Source organism: Pan troglodytes, chromosome 8 (assembly GCF_028858775.2).
Source record: "Pan troglodytes isolate AG18354 chromosome 8, NHGRI_mPanTro3-v2.0_pri, whole genome shotgun sequence".
Lineage (NCBI taxonomy): Eukaryota > Metazoa > Chordata > Mammalia > Primates > Hominidae > Pan > Pan troglodytes.
Genome location: NC_072406.2, coordinates 75,322,309 through 75,329,421, shown reverse-complemented (window position 1 = coordinate 75,329,421; position 7,113 = coordinate 75,322,309).

Genomic DNA, 7,113 nt, shown 5'->3' with positions numbered 1-7,113 from the left:
CAGACTTCCATCATAACTGCTTAAGTCTTTTGACCTCTGTGTTTTTATAAACCTTCGGATTCCCTAGCTATTCTCCACATTGCAGCAAGACACCAGGATGAGGTCGCTGCTATTGTGATTCGACCCAGTTCTAGACTCAGTACAAGGTAGATCCTAGGAATACTTCCATCTTTTCATGCTCACTGCCTTTCTATGCACTCACCCATTTTTTCTCTTTCGTACTTCTTACATTTTTTTTTAATTTTTAAAAATGTTTGTTTATTTATTTATTTATTTATTTATTTTTTAAGATGAAGTTTCGCTCTTCTTGCCCAGGCAGGAGTGCAATGGCACAGTCTTAAGTCACTACAACCTCTGCCTCCTGGGTTCAAGTGATTCTCCTGCCTTAGCCTCTCAAGTAACTGGGATTACAGGCACATGCCACCAGGCCTGGCTAATTTTTGTATTTTTAGTAGAGACTGGGTTTCACCATGTTGGTCAGGTTGGTTTGGAACTCCTGGCATCAGGTGATCTGTCCGCCTCCGCCTTCCAAAGTGCTCGGATTAAAGGCATGAGCCACTGCGCTCGGCCAAAACATTTTTATTTTTAATAGATCTTCTCTAAGATTCCATCTTCTCCTTCTTCTTCTTCTTCTTTTTTTTTTTAAAGACATGGGGTCTCACTATGTTGCCCAGGCTGGTCTCGAAATCCTGCGCTCAAGCAATCCTCCTCCTTCAGCCTCCCAAAGTGCTGGGACTACAGGCATGAGCCACCACCATGCCTGGCTTCCTTTTTGCTTCTTAATTCTTGCCTGTTGTTTTTTTTTTTTCTTCTTTTTTTAACTTTTAACATTAATCTAACTTTTAGAGATAGGATCTCACTATGTTGCCCAGCCTGGACTTGCAATTCCGGGCTCAAAGGATCCCCGTTTCAATCTCCCTGTGACCAATGGATGGCATTCTCCCTTGTGGCACTCTTTCATTCTTAAATTTCACATGGCTTGCCTTGATCCTAAATATCCCCATTCCATACTCCTCAGAAAGAATATTTTCTTCTGGATTCTTCAGGACTGGGCTCCTTCTGTCTTCAAGAGGAACATAAAGTACTCAGTGAGTTTGAGATAATGAAAGAGAGCTGGCCGGGCGCAGTGGCTCGCGCTTGTAATCCCAACACTTTGGGAGGCCGAGGCAGGCAGATTACTTGAGGTCAGGAGTTTGAGACCAGCCTGGCCAACATGGTGAAAGTAGTATTTTTTATCTACTAAGAAAATACAAAAATTAGCTGGGAGTAGTGGTGCATGACTGTAATCCCAGCTACTTGGGAGGCTGAGATGGGAGAATTGCTTGAACCCAGGAGGTGGAGGTTGCAGTGATACAAAATTGCACCACTGCACTCCAGCCTGGGTGACAGAACAAGACTCTGCCCCCGATACCTTCCCCCTCCCCCTCAAAAAAGCTAAAGACCATCCCACCCAACTCCACCAAGTGTCTTCTGGAATGGTTTCCATTGGTCCACATGTACCAGGCAGGAGATGTACAATAAATAGTAAATAAGTAAGTCCAGAAATACCAGAAGTAAATGAAATAAAAATAAGATAATAAAATATAATGATAAATCCTTATGAAAGAATAAATAGGGTGGTGATATAAAGTATAACTGGGGAGGAGGATTCATTTCTTAGTCTTTAGCCAAGACGAAGCTATGAACGTGGTTTTTGACAACAAATAAGGGTTTCCCATTGTCTGATCTGGTTCTGTCTATTTAGTTATTTCTCAACACTGCCTAGAGTGCACTCTTTTAATCAGATGTGTCTCATTTTCATGAGAAAGACCCCCTGCCTTACCTGTGTCCCTGGGTTGTTGGGCTTTCTGATCTTTCTTCCTTTCTTCTAATCCTTACAATCCTTCAAGATCTTATTCCTCCACTCACTCATCCATGGAAAAAGCCTTCCATGATTGCTCCAGTTTTTCCTTCCTTTTCTGAAGTCTATAGCAGCTGAAAGTTTTATCATACAATTTTAACTATACATTACCTTAATTTATTTGATATGACCTCATTGACTTTATTTTTGTCTCGCTGATAAAATTGTTAGGTCTTGAAGGCAGGGATAATATCTCATATTTGCTTTTGTGTTCAGCCACAATTGGGCATAGAGTAACTGTTTGATTTACACTTACTGGTTGAGGAGAATACTGGGCTGTTGCAGTTTCATGGAAGAGCTATTTTATGGCCAGCAGGGCCTTGTTGTACACCTCAAATTATGCCACGTAGGTGGTTGTCCTCCTTCCTACACAGGCTGGCACTGGGCTGACTTACCCAGCCTACAAAAACCTTCATCCAAAATGCAGCACCTGCCAATGATTTCTCTTTCACTCACTGTCTGGCTGGTTGTAGACCAAAACCCCAAAACCACAGTTTGTTTTATTTAATTGTATCACTAGTGTTCACTATTTCTCCTTTCCACCTTTCCTCCCTTCATTAAAAATAACCCAGATCTCGGCCGGGCGCAGTGGCTCACGCCTGTAATCCTAGCACTTTGGAAGGCTGAGGCGGGTGGATCACGAGGTCAGGATATCGAGACCATCCTGCCTAACACGGTGAAACCCTGTCTCTACTGAAAATACAAAAAATTAGCCAGCTGTGGTGGGCATGCGCCTGTAATCCTAGCTACTCGGGAGTCTGAGGCAGGAGAATCTTTTGAACTCGGGAGACGGAGGTTGCAGTGAGCTGAGATCGTGCCATTGCACTCCAGCCTGGGGAAAGAGCAAGACTCTGTCTCAAAACAAAACAAAACAAAACAAAAAAACCCCCAGATCTCTAGTGCATAATGGGTTATATTATGCAGTTACACCTCCCTTGGAAGTTGGGAGAGAAAAAGAGAAGATTGTCTCCTATTTTTACTTTACTTCAATAAGAAGCAACATTAAAGTAGAAGCCTTCACAGGCAAAGCTATATTTTATCATAGATCATAACTTTTGGTTAATATAGATGTCACTGACTGACTGTGACATCAACTATTTGAAAGACAACATTTTAAGTGGCATGGGTTGATACACCACTTATCAAATCAAATATTACTTCAGTGGAAGTAATATTTGCGCTGTATTTTAAAGATAATTTGGAAAGCAATACCTATATGAAAATCTTATTGTATCTGCTTTTCAAAGTTTCCTATTTTGTCCAAATGAGAAAACTTTGGTTCTGTGTTAGATAACAGTGCAAAGCTTAGGGGAACCCATGTCCTGCTCAAATGAGGTCCTGTTTGATTAGGTTTTCTTACACTACACATTGATCCAATAGTTGCAGTTTGACTTTTCATCTCATTTTACTGAAAGCAAAATAGGGCCAGTGTAAGTGATTAAATGCAGGGCATCAGAGGGAAAGTTATAGTTTTTCTAGGGTTATTTTTGAAAACACTCTGAAATAGTGTCTGCTGTCTTAGAAGTTTGTTTCATTCTTAAAAAGAGCTTGGCTATGAATGGACCCAACAGTGGAAGAGGCGCCTGCAATACCAGCATTTCCAGCGTGGAATTTGTGAGTGGGTGGGAAATGCTTAATTGCTATTTACCTGCCGAACGCTGCCTTTGACACACATGATGAGCAAGCGTTGTTTGACTGTCACCTCCTTAGGAGGCAGGATTCTTCAGCCCACACTCTGCTCAACACTGACTTCTCTTCTGTGCGTGCTTTGTGTCTGCAGTTTTTGCCCCGTCTGTGCATTTTGAGGGAAGCACCAATCCAAGCAAGATCCCCTGTTTTGTCATTGTAGGGAGACCCACAGAGCTTCCCACGCAACCACGGCCTCAAAGGGAGTCTTGGATGCTGATTCTTTTGAAGATGCATTTTTTAAACAAAAGGGATTCCCCTATATGCTGGTGTGCCTGACAATTCTTTCTTTTCCACCACTTCATAGAGAACTTTCAGACAAATGTCCATTTGTACCTATCAGGCCATACGTTGCTAAATAAATAAATAAATCTTGGAAGTCTAGGGTCCAGTTTCTACTCATTTCAAAGCTCAGGTGCAAGGATGCAATTGCAGATTCATAAGCAGATTAAATATGTTTCAGAAATAAAATAGACCCACACCTGATATGCTAGCTCTGGTAATTTCATGGATTATTATTATTAGTTCATTCAGATATGCCACAGGTCAAAGTCTATTCTCTGAAACGTAATAGAACTGCATACATAAAGCAGAAAACAGCAAGTAGGATGCCCAGATGCCTGCTTCACACACACTGAGTATCTTGTGTAACTCTCAGCAGATCCACACCAACAGGGAATGGTACTGCTGATGTCTTCCAACTAAGAAGGGACCTGAAGTACCAGATTAGTGTCAAAATAAACTCATTTTCCAAGGGCCTTTTGGAGTGGAAGAGCCCATGTCTAGTCTAGACCTTTGGTCCCACATCAATCCACCAATCAGCCTGTCACCCCAAGTTCAGGTGGGAACTAAATTGGTTGTCGCAGGAGGTGTGATGCAAAGGGAAGCCGCGGCTCTGTGGCATTCCTGGCATGTCTGCCCACGCTCGGCTGGCTGCCTCTCCTGTCGGAAGCTCTGCTGCACAGGCTGAGACAACAACAGGACGACCAGCCCGTGTCCCCACAGCAGCTCTCACCAACCAGGCGAGGTGCTCTGTGAGAGTCCCCGAGGGCCTGGGCAGAAATTCATGCTGCCCCAGCAGGCTCAAAGCTAGCTCAGAAGTCGCACCAATTCCAGGGGGTTTTCCAACAGTTTTCTCTCCCGCTCTTTATCTTACTCCTGTTTTCCCACTTTGGGCCACATATTCTCCACCTCAATACCCAACTCACCTACAAATTGAAAATGTCCTTGCTTACATAGCTCCTTTCACAATCGCTCCAGGCTCCCAAGTGGAGTAACAGATTAACAGTCTATCCTTTTCCGTTTTGGGAAAATTTCCTTTGGAAAAGCTTCTCTAGGCTGGGTGGGGTGGCTCACACATATAATTCCAGGACTTTGGAAGGCCAAGGCAGGAGGATGGCTTGAGGCCAAGAGTTTGAGACCAGCCTGGGCAACATAGTGAGACTCTGACTCTGCAAAAAAAAAAATACAAAAAAATTAGCTGGATGTAGTGGCTTGTGCCTGCAGTCCCAGCTACTCAGGAGGCTGAGGTGGGAGGATTGCTTGAGCCCAGGAGTTCATGGCTGCAGTGAGCTATGATAGTGCCACTGCACTCTAGCCTGGGCCACAGAGTGGGATCCTGTCTAAACAAACAAACAAACAAACAAACAAAACATCTCTAGTTTTGGCTGCTTCCCTTGCTTTTTTTTTTTTTCCCCCCCTTCTTATTCCAGAGGGACTCCTCTGGCCTACAGATGACTTTTATGAATGATGGCAGAAATTCAGTGGGCCAAACCAGCTAGGTTGGGGAGAACAGCTTCCTCTCCTCCCCTTCACCGCATCCTGGGGGCCCAGGTGATTGGCTCTGGACCAGGCTGGTGTCCAATAGGAGGAAATCAATGTCCTATTCCCATGACCGTGTTTCTCCTTTTCCATTTTGGGTCTGAATTCTGTTTGATTTAGGTCCATGGAAGAGAATAGTTATGGATTGTTATTGGAAGACCAGAGGAAGGGAGACAGAGCCAAGACTCAGCCATGTCACTTGACAAATTACTAAGGGCTGAGGGAGGAGGCAACATGCTCATGGTGGCGAGGAAACTGCAACTCGTTCTACAGAAGATAAGAACCCAGAATGTGTTGTGAATTCTCCTGGGTCAAACTAAAGGCAGAAGGAAGGGGAGAATCATGCAGAAAGCAAGATGGCACCTTTATCTAAATATAGTATAGCACCGAGGCAGGGATGCTAATGTTAAAGCAGCCTTTGGAGTTCTGACTAGGGCAAACCATTCATGTATTTCAGTTTGTGCTAAGCGCCTAAACACATGGGAGGCGGGATCAATCTACCTATCTCTGCATTTTTTTCTTTTTCTTTTCTTTTCTTTCTTTCTTTTTTTTTTTTTTTGCGACAGAGTCTCACTGTCACCCAGGCTGGAGTGCAGTGGCATAATCTGAGCTCACTGCAACCTCCGCATCCCAGGTTCAAGTGATTCTCCTGCCTCAGCCTCCCGAGTAGCCGGGATTATAGGCATGCACCACCACACCTGGTTAATTTTTTTTTGTAGTTTTAGTACAGACAGGGTTTCGCCACATTGGCCAGGCTGGTTTCAAACTCCTGACCGCGTGATTCACCCGCCTCAGCCTCCCGAAGTGCTGGGATTATAGGCGTGAGCCACTGCGCCCAGCCTATCTCTGCATTTTTATACCACCTTTTGCCAGAGAACCCAGGTGCTCAGACTGAGACCAGTTGGACGACTTGCCCCCATCCTGAGAACCTGGCAGGGACCCAGGCTAAACATTACAGCAATGTTTGAGCAATAGAGACTCAGCCTTAGCCCAGGGTTCCACCCCTGCACCTCCTGCCCCTGCCAGCAGAAAGCAGCAGGGTCTCTTATGGGATCAGCTGAACAATCAGCTCCACTCTTGATAATGAGATCTTGAGCTCTACTAAGAAAAGACGGATATCGAATTTAGCTCTTAGATGCTTTCATAGCTCTGTCTAGTGATCTGTGGGCTTTCATGGACAGCTGTTTGGTGCTAGGAGGAAAACCCTGGGCAGGGAGGATTTGCCTACCTGCCCCTGTGGTGGGAGGAAACACAGACAAGAGGGTGTTCCTTTTATCATACTCTCCAAAGGCTAGAGGGGAGGAGGGAGAACTGATCACCTGGCATGACCAGCACTGACTCTGCTTAGAGGGTTCTCACCCTGGCTCAGGGCTTTTTTTTGGGTCCAGGATTTTTGCTGTACCAGTGCACAAGCTGCCCTGCTGTTTTTTACTTTCTAAAAACGTACATCTACTTTAAAAACACAAATATCTCCTTTAGCGTTGTTGTAAGCAGCAATAAGCATGGAATCACATGCATATGTTATATACTTATGCATATTTTTCTAATACACTTTCAGATAAATATGTAACTACTACAAAATCATTTGTGAAGTACCTAAAATTTATTTGAGTACCCCATTTTAGGAAAACTACAGTAAGGTTGGCCTTTGGAGGACATGACATGCTTGGTCAAGAACACTATCCCATGTCAATGTGAGAAGGGTA